The sequence below is a fragment of the Salmo salar genome, chromosome ssa09, assembly GCF_905237065.1.
Source record: "Salmo salar chromosome ssa09, Ssal_v3.1, whole genome shotgun sequence".
NCBI classification, from domain to species: domain Eukaryota; kingdom Metazoa; phylum Chordata; class Actinopteri; order Salmoniformes; family Salmonidae; genus Salmo; species Salmo salar.
In genome coordinates, this window is record NC_059450.1 from 16,534,224 (window position 1) to 16,551,936 (window position 17,713).

Sequence of the window (17,713 nt, forward strand, 5' to 3'; positions counted from 1 at the left end):
TAAATTGATCCAGGAGGACCCTTCTCTGTTCCAGTGGAAACAAGTGTTTCTCTTCTCCATGGCAAGTCTCTTCAAGTCTGCAAACAGTTCTACAACAGGACCAAGACCCAAGGTAGGAAGACTCTTGTGGAGGAATTTTAAGGTACATTAAAGTGCATCTTGTACATTGAAATTCAATATAATTCAATGACAGTAGAGCAAAGACATGTACACTGCTATGAAGTCACCATATCACAGATAAATGCAACCCAGTCTCCTGAACTATACGTTTCATTTCCACATTTTTGCAAAGTGAACACACAGCTTCATTGCTGTACAGTAGCTGTCTTTTCTCATTATAATCACAGAATGTCTTTACATACCAAAATAACCTACCAGTGTGGTCTCCCCTCATTGGTTGAGGTTTCCAATTATCAGAATAAGAAGCACTATATGAGCACTCTGCACTCTACACAGGATGTAATTAAAAAACAAAGACACTACTGTTTTCCTATGACAGGTTCGAATGAGTTCCTGTTTGAATAGTATTAGAATGTAGCCTACACCAACATGATTGGCCAGTTTAGGTGAACAGTTTAGGAGGCACTTGACAACAGGCACAATCTAGATGACAAGGTCATAAAAATGCATTCCAAATGCAAAATAATGAAAGAAATCAGATGAAGCTGTATGAACAAAGTCAGCATGAGTCATTTGGCACATTCTGGATATAGGGTATTCCATCTTATTCCGACACAATAAGCCTAATCTCCATTGAACGATTCTTGTTGATGTAGCCTAGCTGTCATGCACAACTGAATTTGCATAAACCAGACCCCTTGTAAATCACACATCTCTATCAGGAATCAGGGTAAGACCCAAGTGCAGACTGTGTAGAGGTAACAATGTTTATTGTAACAACAGGGGCAGGCAAACGACAGGTCAAGGCAGGCAGGGGTTGATAATCCACAGTAGTGGCAAAGGTACAGGACGGTAGGCGGGCTCAGGGACAGGCAGAGTGGTCAGGCAGGCGTGCGTCAAAACCAGGAGGGCGAGAAAATAAAAACCGGAAAAGGCAGGAGCTGAGAAACAAAACTGTGGAAGGCTTGAACAAACAAGACGACCTGGCAGCAGACAGAAAACACAGGTATAAATACCCAGGGGATAAGTGGAGAAGATGGGCGATACCTGGAGGGGGGTGGAGACAAGCACAAGGACAGGTGAAACAGATCAGGGCGTGACAATCTCAATATACTGCACTAAGATATTACATCCAAATTACAACACAGTACATGGGATCGTAACACACATCATCAATTCAGGCACATATCACGGCATCATAATTAATACACAAAAACCATGACATTATCATAAGGTGCCAGATTATATTTAAACCAAGTATTTTTCTGTATACCTAACCATACCTCTTGAGCTATCTGTATCCTCCTGACTGGTGGTTATTTTAACTAAATATGCTACTCTGCATCTCTGCTAAAATCTGGGTCAAATATTTAAAGGAATGTGAGTCTTTTTCAGTACATTTAGTAATTGCTTGCTTTTCTAAAGTCTGGCAACCTTGCCAGCAGGCATGCCAGTTAAGATAGTTAGACAAGCCACTATAACCTGATTGATAGCCTGAAATGGCTTCCTACTGGGCACACACTGATTGAATCAACTTTGTTTCAACTCTATTTGTTACCATCCTTCATATACACGACAGCATCCAAAGTTAATAGTGTATTATCAATATCATGCATTTGACATCCTATTTGTAGGGCTAACAGCAACTACTTCTAAACTTCCAAAGATCTGATTAACCATGGATGAATGATAGTACATCTAGCTACACAGTGAAATGATTTGTTGAGCAAATCAGATGTAACTGTAGCCTACATAAACCAAACCTCACTCTGAATTTTCTTTCACATACAGCTTGTGAAAGAAAAGTTTGAGGAGTTACTTTCCACTATTCAATGTGATTTAGGTAGTCTACACAAATGAGTACGGAAGCTAATCAATGTCTAAATGTGTTGACATGATACGTACACAGCTTGTTTCCAAAGCTAAGGGTACATAGAGGTAGGCATCTGGAGGATAGACTTGTTCTCACTGAAGTGCATTACCCTTCATATACCAGTAGGAGTCACTGTTCAGGCAGGAATCATTCGACTGTGGCTACACATTATATTTTCATGGCATGATGGCATGACATTGAAACATCTATTTTCACTCAAACATAGCATTTTACTATCAACACTGGAAAAAGGTCAAATAATATATGTCTTATCAAATATGAAATTCAACATAATTTCAACCACCATTGAGTATAGGATGAAAAAGATTATGTGGAAATTTCAGTTGCAATTTCTACGTATACATAGTTCTGACGATTACGTTGAAATAACATTGATGTAGCAACCTGTTAGTCAGGTTAAGTCAATGTATTTAAGTTGACTTTTACCTTCATTTCAATGTTTACTAGGCTGGTTGAAATGAGATAAAAACAGTGGCCTAGTGGTTGATTACTTTTTTCAAGTCCAATGTATTTTCCATGTTGATAACACAATACGTTGGCATATTAAGATGAAACCCCAGTGGGTTGGTAGCTAGTTATGAGGTTGGGAGATGGAGAACCTATCTGGGCTAGCTAAAACCAACAATAAAACTGTTAGTTGGCTAATAGTATTACAGAGAAACAACATTTTAGTTTTATTTATTAATCAAGGACACAAACGCTAGCACACACAGTCCACACACATGTACATTGTAATATTGTTGTGTGGTGGTATTATATATTTTGTACTGTAGATATGTAGTGGTGTAATAATGTTATATGATGTACTGTTTGATCTTTTGTTTTTATATGTAATGTAAGTGCATTAATGTGTTTGCACCCCAGGAAGAGTAGCTGCAGCAACTAATAAATACAAATACAAATACAAAGGAGTCAATAAGAATCAACAAACATACCTCATGCTAGTCCTGCCCATCACCGGCAGCTAAAATCAAATCAAATGATGTGTGTGTCACTCTACAATCTAGTGATAATGGAAAAAATCTATACAGTTACATATTGGGATATTATTTTTGACAATATATCGTATTGTACCGTTTTGATAATATCACCATACTATTTTTGCGCTAGCTGGCTCTACCTGCACCAAAACACCAGCATTCAGCCTTCCCTGTAGCTCAGTTGGTAGAGCATGGTGTTTGCAACACCAGGGTTGTGGGTTCGATTCCCACGGGGGGCCAGCACAGAAAAAAAATGTATGAAATTGTATGAAATGTATGCATTCACTACTGTAAGTCTCTCTGGATAAGAGCGTCTGCTAAATGACTAAAATGTAAAATGTAAATGTATTGATATGTAGGCTACCTGTGCCTTTTAAAGAAAATGTATGTAGTTCTGTCCTTGAGCTGTTCTTATCTATTAATGTTCTGTATTATGTCATGTTTACTGTTTTGTGTGGACCCCAGGATGAGTAGCTGCTGCTTTTGCAACAGCTATTGGAGATTCTATTAAAATACCTTAAAAAATACAAAATCTCTGTCTTCTTTTTAAATAGGGAGCCAAGAGTCACGTGATGAGGCGAAGCCAGCAAGAAGCGTGACCGAGAGCTTCTGATATATTTTAAACATACTTATCAATAAACATGATAACTTCACCTGCTGGCTGGAGTCTTTGACCATTTTTAGGGCCTTCCTCTGACACCGCCTGGTATAGAGGTCCTGGATGGCAGGAAGCTTGGCCCCAGTGATGTACTGGGCCATTCGCATTACCCTCTGTAGTGCCTTGCGGTCGGAGGCCGAGCAGACCCTTCTGTTTGGCTGAGCCAAGATGTCTTATGTTTTTATTTTGCTCCTTGTCATGGTGTTGGGAATCAGGATACCCTCTAAAGGTATTGTTTCGTATTTGATTTGCATTCGATCACAAAATGGTGTATGAAGAATTATCTCTATTTTTGTCAATTTACTTCGAGATCCAGGTTCACGTTAGCTTTCATGTTAGAGTTTAAATGTAGGAATAGCGATGCTGGGAGCGTAACTCCACTACAGGTAGGATTTATGCTGGGCGGGGGGGGGGGGGTGTTTGTTTTGTTTACTTTATGTTAGTGTACAGTTCTGTGAGAGACCTTTGCTTTATATCATGTGTTTGACTACAGGCTCACCAAAAATATGTCATAGAATATCCAACACCCTTATTGGACATATTCCTGACATTTGCATTCATGTACTGAGTAAACAATATGTCTAAGATAGTAAAACATACATCATGGAACGTGAGTGGACTGAATGGACCTGTTAAATGGAAACAAGTGCTAATGTACAGTACTTGAAAAAGCTAAAGACTGACGCTGCGTTTATACAAGAAACACATCTAACATGGGCAGAACATAAAAAGATAAATAGGGAATGGGTGGTCAGGTTTTTGCCTCTTCATTTAACACAAAGACACGGGGAGTAGTTGTGCTGATCAATAAGAATTTACCCTTCTGTGTAACGAAAACAATTATGTTATGTAGTGTTCCATGGCAGAATGTATTTTGAATCTTGGGCCTTGTGAAATTTATATGTACCTAATTATGATGATCATATTTTTATTCAAGATATATTCCTCAAGGTAGCAGAATGTCAGGGAACCCTCTTGGTAGGGGTGACTTGCATTTTTGTCTGGATACGATTCTGGAGAGATCCTCAGCTAAAGCTACCTCATTGACTAAGTCAGCCAAATGCATTTTATCATTTATGAAAGACTTAAATTTGAGAGACTTGAAGACACCCCCAAGATAGAGAGGACTCATTCTACTCCTGCCCTCATAACTCTCATATCCAGATTGATCATTTTCTCCTGTCAGCGCAGTTAACCCATAGAGTTGTGGAAACTGAGTATTTATCCAGAACCATCTCAGATCATTCTCCCCTCACACGTTCTGTGTTGATGGCCAATGGAGTTCAAGGGACCTATAGATGGCGCCTAAACCCAGCTCTTTTGAAACAGGCAGAATTTTGTCAATTTATCAGAAACCAAATAATTGTTTTCTGTGAAACAAACTGTCCTCTCCCAATAGTTTTGTACTATTGGGTAACATTAAAGGCCTTTCTCAGGGTTAAAATTCAATTAGAGAATGAAATCCTATTATTACAAAAGGAACACCAAAAAATCTCTCTTAAAGAAACATTGATGAATAAAAAAGAGAAATATAATACCTTAAGTACTTACAAAAACGACAGCTAAAAGATTAGGACAATATTTACCAAACCTGATCAACACTGATCAAATAGGCTTCATACAGAAAAGATCCTCCACTAATCATTTGTGCAGGTTATTTAAAGTAATTTCATTGGCCAGTGTGAGGGGCGATCCTAGTATTGCAGTATCTCTACATGCTGAAAAGTGTCCATACCTATTCAAGGTCCTTGCTAAGTTTAACTTTGGTTCTTCGTTTGTCAACTGGGTTAAGACTTTATAGCATAAACCGCAAGCCAAGATCACCACTAATGGCATGATGTCAGCTACTTTCCCACTCTTTAGAGGTAGTAGGCAGGGCTGTTCGCTTTCCCCACTCCTTTTTCTGTTAGGCATAGAACCCCTGGCGGAGGCCATAAGAACAGATCCTGGCATAAAGGACATTCTGTTATGTTTTATTTGACTAGGCAAGTCAGTTAAGAACAAATTCTTATTTACAATGATGGCCTAGGAACAGTGGGTTAACTGCCTTGTTCAGGGGCAGAACGAAAGATTTTTAGCTTGTCAGCTCGGGGATTCAATCTAGCAACCTTTCGGTTACTAACCACGAGGCTACATGCCGCCCCTGTTGGGCCAGATAATGCACAAGGATTCATTGTTTGCAGGCAACATTATTTTGTTTGTCTCTGACCCGACCGTATCCCTCTCAAAACTACAGACGCTTTGGGGTACATAGAGCTCTATATCAGGTCATGTCAACATGGACAAAACTAAAATACTTCCACTGACTCGCTTTGATTATAGCATCTGTGAACAGACAGGTACTTTCAGATGGTCGCCACAGGGCTTCAAATATTTAGGAATCACAATTGATAATGACTTAAGAAATGTGTATTAGCTAAATCACTCTGTCTTGGTTCAGAAGGTGGTGGATGACTTGAATAGATAGATAGATAGATAGATAGATAGATAGATAGATAGATAGATAGATAGATAGATAGATAGATAGATAGATAGATAGATAGATAGATAGATAGATAGATAGATAGATAGATAGATAGATAGATAGATAGATAGATAGATAGATAGATAGATAGATAGATAGATAGAAAGATCTGCCTCTAACATTTTTTTAGATAATTAATTCATTGTATTAAGATGAACGTTTTGCCTAAGATGATGTATCTATTTTAATTTTTATCTATATCCCTACCAAATAGTTTATTTAAGTCCCTTAATGAGACCATAAGACACTTTGTGTGGAACAGAAAAACTTCAAGGGTGAGTCTGGACAAATTAAAATGGGATTATAGTTTTGGAGGTCAACGCCTAGCAAATTTCAAGATGTATTACTGGACAGCGCAACTTAAATGTATTTCATTGTTATTTTAAGCTGAACCAGCCACCTCTTGGACTCAGGTGGAAATGTTTGATCTTAATAGAGTTTGGAAGTAATATTATCTACAAGTGAAACCCCAAGACTATAGCAACTAAAATGAGCAATCCCTGTACCATGAATTTAGTAAGATCTTGGAATGAAATTCGTGAGCTCTTTGGTCTGAAAGGAGGCTTGTCACCTAAAACACCTCTGTGTGTCACACCCTGATCTGTTTCACCTGTCTTTGTGATTGTCTCCACCCCCTCCAGGTGTCACCTATCTTCCCCATTATCCCCTGTGTATTTATACCTGTGTTCTCTGTTTGTCTGCTGCCAGTTCGTCTTGTTTGTCAAGTCAACCAGCGGTTTTCTCTCAGCTCCTGCTTTTCCCAGTCTCTCTTTTTCTCGCCCTTCTGGTTTTGACCCTTGCCTGTCCTGACTCTGAGCCCGCCTGCCTGACCACTCTGCCTACCCTGACCCTGACCCTGAGCATGCCTGCCGTACTGTACTGTTGCCCCACCTCTGGTTTACTGACCCCTGCCTGCCTTGACTTGTCTATTGCCTGTCCCTGTTGGATTATTCAACCATTGTTAATTCGACGTTGTCTGCATCTGGGTCTGATCTTCATACCTGATACTGTGACGAAACAGATTCCTGACAATGATCTTGGATAACAAAAGTATTAACATTGGCATGAGAAGGGAATAACACATTTAGAATATTGCTATGAATATGGAGTACTCAAGCAACTGAAAGAGAAATGCCAGCTTTCCATTAAGCATTTATTTTGTTATTTGCAGTTAAGAAACTTTCTCAGACGCACTCTTGGAGATATTACTTTTAATCTATCAAGTATTGAACAACTACTCAATAATAACCATGGCTCATTTAGATTCTTATCCAGAGTGTACTCATTGCTAATGCAACAATGCCCAAAATAAGATGTGCATAAGTCAAGAGAGAGATGGGAATCTGATTTTAATATTACAATTGATGAGAGGCTATGGTCAGACCTATGCCAAGATAGCGTACGGGTACCGGTTAAATCAATTAATGGAAGTATGGAGGTAGTTTTGTACCTACCCCAAACAAAAGGGTTCACTATGTGTAAAATAATATATATACATATTTCCTGAGCTTCCTTATATATCGCTTAGATATAGGAAAGACAATTAAAAACATTTTCCTTATGATTTATTTTTTGACTGTCTTTTTTGCCATTTATGAATGTGTTATTCAATGCGTTTCTCGGGGCTATAGTAATAAAGACGAAATTCTATATTTTATCAAATCATTTTTCTATATATTTTTTGGATACCTAAAATATGTCCTAAAATTCTATATCAAATAGCTAAATGAACCATGGCATGACCATATATCCATATATCCCCCAGCTGACAAGGTACAAATCTGTCGTTCTGCCCCTGAACAGGCAGTTAACCCACTGTTCCTAGGCCGTCATTGAAAATAAGAATTTGTTCTTAACGGACTTGCCTAGTTAAATAAAGGTAAAATAAAAAGAATATAAAAAAATATATATACAGTTGAAGTCGGTAGTTTACATATACCTTAGCCAAATACATTTTAACTCAGTTTTTCACAATTCCTGACATTTAATCCTAGTAAAAAAATCCCTGTTTTAGGTCAGTTAGGATCACCACTTAATTTTAAGAATGTGAAATGTCAGAATTATAGTATTGTGAATGACTTATTTCAGCTTTTATTTATTTCATCACATTCCCAGTGAGTCATAAGATTACATACACTCAATTAGTATTTGGTAGCATTGCCTTTAAATTGTTTAACTTGGGTAAAACGGTTCGGGTAGCCTTACACAAGCTTCCCACAATAAGTTGAGTGAATTTTGGCCCATTCCTCCTGACAGAGCTGGTGTAACTGAATCAGGTTTGTAGGCCTCATTGCTCGCACACGCTTTTTCAGTTCTGCCCACAAATTTTCTATAGGATTGAGGTCAGGGCTTTGTGATGGCCACTCCAATACCTTGACTTTGTTGTCCTTAAGCCATTTTGCCACATCTTTGGAAGTATGCTTGGGGTCATTGTCCATTTGGAAGACCCATTTGCGACCAAGCTTTAACTTCCTGACTGATGTCTTGAGATGTTGCTTCAATATATCGACATAATTTTCCTACCTCATGATGCCATCTATTTTGTGAAGTGCACCAGTCCCTCCTGCAGCAAAGCAGCCCCAAAACATGATGCTGCCACCCCCGTGCTTCACGGTTTGGATGGTGTTCTTCGGATTGCAAGCCTCCCCCTTTTGCCTCCAAACATAGCGATTGTCATTACGGTCAAACAGTTCTATTTTTGTTTCATCAGATCAGAGGGCATTTCTACAAATAGTATGATCTTAGTCCCTGTGTGTAGTTGCAAAAAATAGTCTGTTTATTTTTATGGTGTTTTTGGAGCAGGGGCTTCTTCCTTGCTGAGTGGCCTTTCAGGTTATGACGATATAGGACTCGTTTTACTGTGGAATAGATACTTTTGTACCTGTTTCCTCCAGCATCTTCACAAGGTCCTTTGCTGTTGTTCTGGGATTGATTTGCACTTTTCACACCAATGTACGTCCATCTCTAGGAGACAGAACGCGTCTCCTTCCTGAGCGGTATGACGGCTGCGTGGTCCCATGGTGTTTATACTTGCGTACTATTGTTTGTACAGTTGAACGTGGTACCTTCACGCTTTTGGAAATTGCTGCCAAGGATGAACCAGACATGTGGAGGTCTACAATTTTTTTTCTGAGGTCTTTGCTGATTTCTTTTGATTTTCCCATGATGTCAAGCAAAGAGGCACTGAGTTTGAAGGTAGGCCTTGAAATACATCCACAGGTGCACCTCCAATTGACTCAAATGATGTCAATTAGCCTATCAGAAGCTTCTAAAGCCATGACATCATTTACTAGAATTTTCCAAGCTGTTTAAAGGCACAGTCAACTTAGTGTATGTAAACTTCTGACCCACTGGAATTGTGATACAGTGAATTATAAGTCTATACGTCCGTAAGCAATTGTCGGAAAAATTACTTGTGTTATGCACAAAGTAGATGTCCTAACCGACTTGCCAAAACTATTGTTTGGTAACAAGACATTTGTGGAGTGGTTGAAAAAACGAGTTTTAAAGACTCTAACCTAAGTGTATGTAAACTTCCGACTTCAACTGTATGAAGCTTAGGAATTATGAAACAAGGTTCATGAACTCAATAATTTGCTAGTAACAGATGGAATTCATATTCTGACTGATCTCTGAAACTCACTTAGAAAATACCTTTGACGATACAGTGGTAGCAATACAAGGTTATAATATTTACAGAAAATATAGAAATGCCAATGGTGGAGGTGTTGCTGTTTATACTCAGAACCACCCTTCCTATAAAGATTAGAGAGGATCTCATGTCAAATACTGTTGATGTAATATGGCTACAGATTCATCTGCCTCACCTAAAGCCCATTCTGTTGGGAAGCTGCTATAGACCACCAAGTGCTGACAGTCAGTATCTGGATAACATGTGTGAAATGCTTGATAATGTATGTGATATAAACAGAGAGGTATATTTTCTGGGTGATTTAAATATTGACTGGCTTTCATCAAGCTGCCCACTCAAGAAAACACTTCAAACTGTAACCAGTGCCTGAAACCTGGTTCAGGTTATCAGTCAACCTACCAGGGTAGTTACAAACAGCACAGGAATGAAATCATCAACATGTATTGATCACATCTTTACTAATGCTGCAGAAATTTGCTTGAAAGCAGTATCCAGATCCACCGGATGCAGTGATCACATTATAGTAGCCATAAATAGGAAAACAAAAGTTCCAAAGGCTGGGCCTAATATGGTGAATAAGAGGTCAAACAAGAATTATTGTAGTGATTCCTATGTTATTGATGTAGAGAATATCTGTTGGTCCATAGTGTGTAATGAGGAACAAACATACACTGCACTTGACACATTTATGAAAGTGCTTATTCCAGTTGCTAATAAGCATGCACCCACTAAGAAAATTACTGTAAAAACTGTTAAATCCCCCATGAATTGATGAGGAATTGAAAAATGTTATGGTTGAGAGGGATGAGGCAAAAGGAATGGCAAATAAGTCTGGCTGCACAACCGATTGGCATACTTATTGTAAATTGAGAAATCATGTGACTAAACTGAATAAAAAGAAGAAGAAACTACACCATGAAACAAAGATAAATGAAATAAAGAATGATAGTAAAAAGCTTTGGAGCACCTTAAATGAAATTCTGGGAAAAAGGCAAACTCATCTCCATTATTAATTGAAACAGATGGCTCATTCATCACAAAACCAACTGATATTGCCAACTACTTTAATGATTTTTTTTAATTGGAAAGATTAGCAAACTTAGGCATGACATTCCAGAAGCAAATGCTGACACTACACATCCATGTATATCTGGCCAAATTATGAAATACAAGCGTTGTCATTTTAAATTCTGTAAAGTTAGTGTGGAAGAGGTGAACAAATTATTGTTGTCTATCAACAATGACAAGCCACCGAGGTCTGACAACTTGGTTGGAAAATTACTGAGGATAATAGCGGACGATATTGCCACTCCTATTTGCCACATCTTCAATTTAAGTCTACTAGAAAGTGTGTGCCCTCAGGCTTGGAGGGAAGCAAAAGTAATTCCGCTACCTAAGCCCCCTTTACTGGCTCAAATAGCTGACCAATCAGCCTACCAACCCTTACTAAACTTTTGGAAAAAATTGTGATTGACCAGATACAATGCTATTTTACAGTATAACAAATTGATAACAAACTTTCAGCATGCTTATAGAGAATTACATTCAACAAGCACAGCACTTACACAAATTACTTATGATTGGCTGAGAAACTGATGATAAAAAAGATTGTGGGGGCTGTTTTGTTAGACTTCAGTGGGGCTGTTGACATTATCGATCATAGTCTGCAGCTGGCAAAACGTATGTGTTATGGCTTTACACCCCCTGCTATATTGTGGATAAAGAGTTACCTGTCTAACAGAACACAGAGGGTGTTCTTTAATGGAAGCCTCTCCAACATAATCCAGGTAGAATCAGGAATTCCCCAAGGCAGCTGTCTAGGTCCATTACTTTTTTCAATCTTTACTAATGAATTGCCACTGGCTTTGAGGAAAGCCAGAGTGTCTATGTATGCGGATGAATCAACACAATACATGTCAGCTAATACAGCGACTGAAATGACTGAAACACTTAAACAAAGAGTTTCAGAGTGGGAGGCAAGGAATAAGTTAGTCCTAAATATATCTAAAACTGAAAGCATTGTATTTGGGATAAATCATTCACTAAACCCCAAACCTCAATTGAATCTTGTAATAAATAATGTGGAAATTGAGAAAATTGAGGTGACTAAACCGCTTGGAGTTACCCTGGATTGTAAACTGTCATGGTCAAGACATATCGACACAACAGTAGCTAAGATGGGGAAAAGTATGTCCATGATAAGGCCCTGCTCTACCTTCTTGACAGCAGGTCCTACAGGCCCTAGTTTTGTTGCACCTGGACTACTGTTCAGTTGTGTGGTCAGGTGCCACAAAAAAGGACTCAGAAAAATTGCAATTGGTTCAGAACAGGGCAGCACGGCTGGCCCTTGGATGTACACAGAAAGCTAATATTAATAATATGCATGTCAATCTCTCCTGGCTCAAAGTGGAGGATGCATTGACTTAATCACTGCTTGTATTTATGAGAGGTACAGTATTGATATGTTGAACGCACCGAGCTGTCTGTTTGAACTACAGGCGCACAGCTCGGACACCCATGCATACCCCACATGACATGCCACAAGAGGTCTCTTCCCAGTCCTAATTCCAGAACAGACTATGGAAGGCACACAGTACTAAATAGAGCCATGACTACATGGAAGTCTATTCCACATTAAGTAACTCATGCAAGCAGTAAAATTAGATTTAAAAAAAAAACAGATAAAAAAACACCTTATGGAACAGCGGGGACTGTGAAGCAACACAAACATAGGCACAGACACATGCATACACACACACACACGTGATTGCATACGCACTATACACACACGTACATATGGATTTTGTACTGTATACTGTATATGTGGTAGTGGTGGAGTAGGGGCCTGAGGGCACACAGTCTGTCACGACCTCCGCCGAAGTCGGTCCCTCTCCTTGTTCGGGCGGCGTTCGGCAGGCGACGTCACCGGCCTTCTAGCCATCGCCGATCCACTTTTCATTTTCCATTTGTTTTGTCTTTGTCTTACACACCTGGTTTCAATTCCCCAATTACTTGTTCATTATTTAACCCTCTGTTCCCCCATGTTTGTTTGTGAGTAATTGTTTATTGTATTGCGGTCCGTATTTTTGTGGCCTTGTATTTATACAACGTGTATTATGATATTATTGAGTAAAATTGCTTTCATTACACAAATCTGCTGTCCTGCGCCGGACTCATCTCACCAGCTACACACAGATGCTTTACACAGTCTGTGAATGTATTGTAATGTTTTTAAAATTGCATTAACTACCTTCATGTTGCTGGAACCCAGGAAGAGTAGGGGATCCATAATACATTCAAATACAGTACAATGGTTTTCTGATCAATGCACCTACCTTTTTTTAACCTGTTGTGGCTAGGGGGCAGTATTTTCACGGCTGAATAAAAAACGTACCCCATTTAACCTGTTAGGGATAGGGGGCAGTATTTTCACGGCCGGATAAAAAACGTACTTGATTTAATCTGGTTACTACTCCTGCCCAGAAACTAGAATATGCAAATAATTAGTAGATTTGGATAGAAAACACTCTAAAGTTTCTAAAACTGTTTGAATGGTGTCTGTGAGTATAACAGAACTCATATGGCAGGCCAAAACCTGATACGATTCTATACAGGAAGTGCCCTGTCTGACCATTTCTTGGCCTTCTGTAGCCTCTCTATCAAAAATACAGGATCTCTGCTGTAACGTGACATTTTCTAAGGCTTTCATTGGCTCTAGGAAGGCGGCAGAAAGTGGAATGATAGCTCTGCAGTCTCTGGGCGAAAAACAGCAGGGGTTTTTGTGAGTGGTCCTTCTGAGGACAATGACACTGGCGCGCGCATGCACGAGACGAGTCCATTTTTTTCTTTCACTGTTTGAACGGATACAACGTCTCCCGGTTGGAATATTATCGCTATTTTACGAGAAAAATCGCATTAAAATGTATTTTAAACAGCGTTTGACATGCTTCGAAGTACGGTAATGGAATATTTTGAATTTTTTTTGTCACGAAACGTGCCGGCGCGTCACCCTTCGGATAGTTACCTGAACGCACGAACAAAACGGAGCTATTTCAATATAACTATGGATTATTTCGAACCAAAACAACATTTGTTGTTGAAGTAGAAGTCCTGGGAGTGCATTCTGACGAAGAACAGCAAAGGTAATCCAATTTTTCTTATAGTAGATCTGAGTTTGGTGAGTACCAAACTTGGTGGGTGTCAAAATAGCTAGCCGTGATGGCCGGGCTATGTACTCAGAATATTGCAAAATGTGCTTTCACCGAAAAGCTATTTTTAAATCAGACACAGCGATTGCATAAAGGAGTTCTGTATCTATAATTCTTAAAATAATTGTTATGTTTTTTGTCAACGTTTATCGTGAGTAATTTAGTATATTCACCGGAAGTTTTCGGCGGGTATGCTAGTTCTGAGTATCATATGCTGGTTTTTGATATAAATATGAACTTGATTGAACAAAACATGTGTAACGGCTGTCTTTAGAGAGAGTGGACCAAAATGCAGCGGAGTTAGTGTTCATCATATATTTAATGATCAAACAGACACTATACAATACAAAACAATAAACAGACAACCAAAACAGTCCTGTCACGTTTAACACAGTAACAAGAACAATTACCCACAAACCCCAAAGGAAAAGTAGGCTACTTATGTGTGACTCCCAATCAGCAATAACCCTCTACAGCTGTGCCTGATTGGAAGCCACACGGCCAAAATAAACGAAACAAACCAACCTACACACTTCTCTTCTGCCACGTCCTGACCCAACTACACCCTCTACTGGTCAGGACGTGACAGTACCCCCCCCCCTCAAAGGTGCCAACCCTGAATGCACCTACACCGAAACAACAAAAAAATCCCCCCCAAAAAATGTCTCCCCCCCTAAACAATAAGGGAGGGAAGGGAGGGCTACACCCCCCCTCCTTAACCCACCTAACCTGGAGGTGGATCAGGTGCGGGACGTGGCCTCCGCTGCACCCTTGGCGTGGCCCACTTAGGTTGCGCCCCTGGCCGCGCCGGAGGACTGGTGGGCGACCCTGGTTGCGCCTGGCTGGCGGGCGACTCTGGTTGCGCCCGGCTGGCGGGCGACTCTGGCTGTGCCGGAGGACAGGCGGGCCACTCTGGCTGCGCCGGAGGACAGGCGGGCCACTCTGGCTGCGCCGGACAGGCGGGCCACTCCGGCAGCTCCGGACAGGTGGGCCACTCCAGCAGCTCCGGACAGGTGGGCCACTCCGGCAGCTCCGGACAGGTGGGCCACTCCGGCAGATCCGACACGGCGGGCCACTCCGGCAGCTCCGGCACGGCGGGCCACTCTGGCAGATCCGGCACGGCGGGCCACTCCGGCAGATCCGGCACGGCGGGCCACTCTGGCAGATCCGGCATGGCGGGCCACTCTGGCAGATCCGGCTCAGGATTCACCAGGCTGGGGAGACATGAAGGAGGCCTGGCTCTGGGCGCAGGCCTTGGACTCACCAGGCTGGGGAGACCTGCTGGAGGCCTGGTCTGAGGAGGTGGCACAGGAGAGACCAGGGTGGAGGGATCCACCAGAGGACTGGTCCTTGGGGGAGGCACAGGCTTGACCAGGATGAGGAGACCCACTGGAGGACTGGTCCGTGGAGGAGGCACGGGCTTGACCAGGATAGGGAGACCCACTGGAGGACTGGTCCGTGGAGAAGGCACGGGCTTGACCAGGATGGGAAGACATGCAGGAGGCCTGTTTCTGGGCGTAGGCACAGGACGTGCAGGGCTGGGAAGACATGCAGGAGGCCTGTTTCTGGGCGCAGGCACAGTCTTCACCAGACAACCAGCACGCACCTCAGGACGAGTATGGAGAGCTGCCTCAGGTGACATCATTTCCCAGGCTGAAAAACAGTAGCGCATTTGGATAGTGGTCGATCTGAGAACAATGAGACGGGTGCGTGCGTGCACGTGAAGAGTCCATTTTACATGTTCAGTCTTTGAACGAAAACAACGACTCCTGGTTGGAATATTATCTCTATTTTACGAGAAAAATCGCATAAAAATTTTAAACAGCGTTTGACATGCTTCAAAGTACGGTAATGGAATATTTTGACATTTTTTGTCACGAAACGCGCGGGCGCGTCACCCTTCGTTACCCTTCGGATAGTGTCTTGAACGCACGAACAAAACGCCGCTATTTGGATATAACTATGGATTATTTTGAACCAAACCAACATTTGTTGTTGAAGTAGAAGTCCTGGGAGTGCATTCTGACGAAGAACAGCAAAGGTAATCCAATTTTTGTTATAGTAAATCTGAGTTTGGTGAGTACCAAACTTGGTGGGTGTCAAAATAGCTAGCCTGTGATGGCCGGGCTATCTACTCAGAATATTGCAAAATGTGCTTTCACCGAAAAGCTATTTTAAAATCGGACACCGCGATTGCATAAAGGAGTTCTGTATCTATAATTCTTAAAATTATTGTTATGTTTTTTGTGAACGTTTATCGTGAGTAATTTAGTAAATTCACCAGAAGTGTTCGGTGGGAATGCTAGTTCTGAACGTCACATGCTAATGTAAAAAGCTGGTTTTTGATATAAATATGAACTTGATTGAACAAAACATGCATGTATTGTATAACATAATGTCCTAGGAGTGTCATCTGATGAAGATCATCAAAGGTTAGTGCTGCATTTAGCTGTGGTTTTGGTTTTTGTGACATTATATGCTAGCTTGAAAAATAGGTGTCTGATTATTTCTGGCTGGGTACTCTCCTGACATAATCTAATGTTTTGCTTTCATTGTAAAGCCTTTTTGAAATCGGACAGTGTGGTTAGATAAAGGAGAGTCTTGTCTTTAAAATGGTGTAAAATAGTCATATGTTTGAAAAATTGAAGTTTTCGGATTTTCGAGGAGTTTGTATTTCGCGCCACGCCCTATCATTGGATATTGGAGCGGTGTTCCGCTAGCGGAACGTCTAGATGTAAGAAGTTAATCTCCCCATTAACTCCTTCACAGTCTCTGCCTCGTACCCCTTGCTCACCTCCAATGTCAACCCGACTGGCTCTGGTTCCGACCTCGGCTCCGCCGACTGTCCCTTGTGCCCCCCCAAAAAAAATTCTTGGGGCTGCCTCTCATGCTTGTTGCGCTCTCTCTCCTCATAATATCGCCTCTCTGCTCTCGCCGCTTCAATCTCCCACTGCGGGAGGCGATACTCCCCAGCCTGAGTCCATGGTCCCTCTCCGTCCAGTATCTGTCCATCAAGCTGTTCTCCTGTTGCTCCTTCCTCCTCCGCTGCTTGGTCCTGGTTTGGTGGGTAATTCTGTAACGGCTGTCTTTAGAGAGAGTGGACCAAAATGCAGCGGAGTTAGTGTTCATCATATATTTAACCTGTTAGGGCTAGGGGGCAGTATTTACACGGCCGGATAAAAAACGTACCCGATTTAATCTGGTTATTACTACTGCCCAGAAACTGGAATATGCATATAATTATTGGCTTTGGATAGAAAACACCCTAACACCCTAACATTTGTTATTGAAGTAGAAGTCCTGGGAGTGCATTCTGATGAAGAACAGCAAAGGTAATAACATTTTTATTATAGTAAATCTGACTTTGGTGAGGGCTAAACTTGGTGGGTGTCTAAATAGCTAGCCCTGTGATGCCGGGCTATCTACTCAGAACTCCTCTTGCATTCTGACGAAGAACAGCAAAGGTAATAACATTTTTCTTATAGTAAATCTGACTTTGGTGAGGGCTAAACTTGGTGGGTGTCTAAATAGCTAGCCCTGTGATGCCGGGCTATCTACTCAGAACTCCTCTTGCAAAATGTGCTTTCACCGAAAAGCTATTTTAAAATCGGACATAGCGATTGCATAGAGGAGTTCTGTATCTATAATTCTTAAAATAATTGTTATGTTTTTTGTGA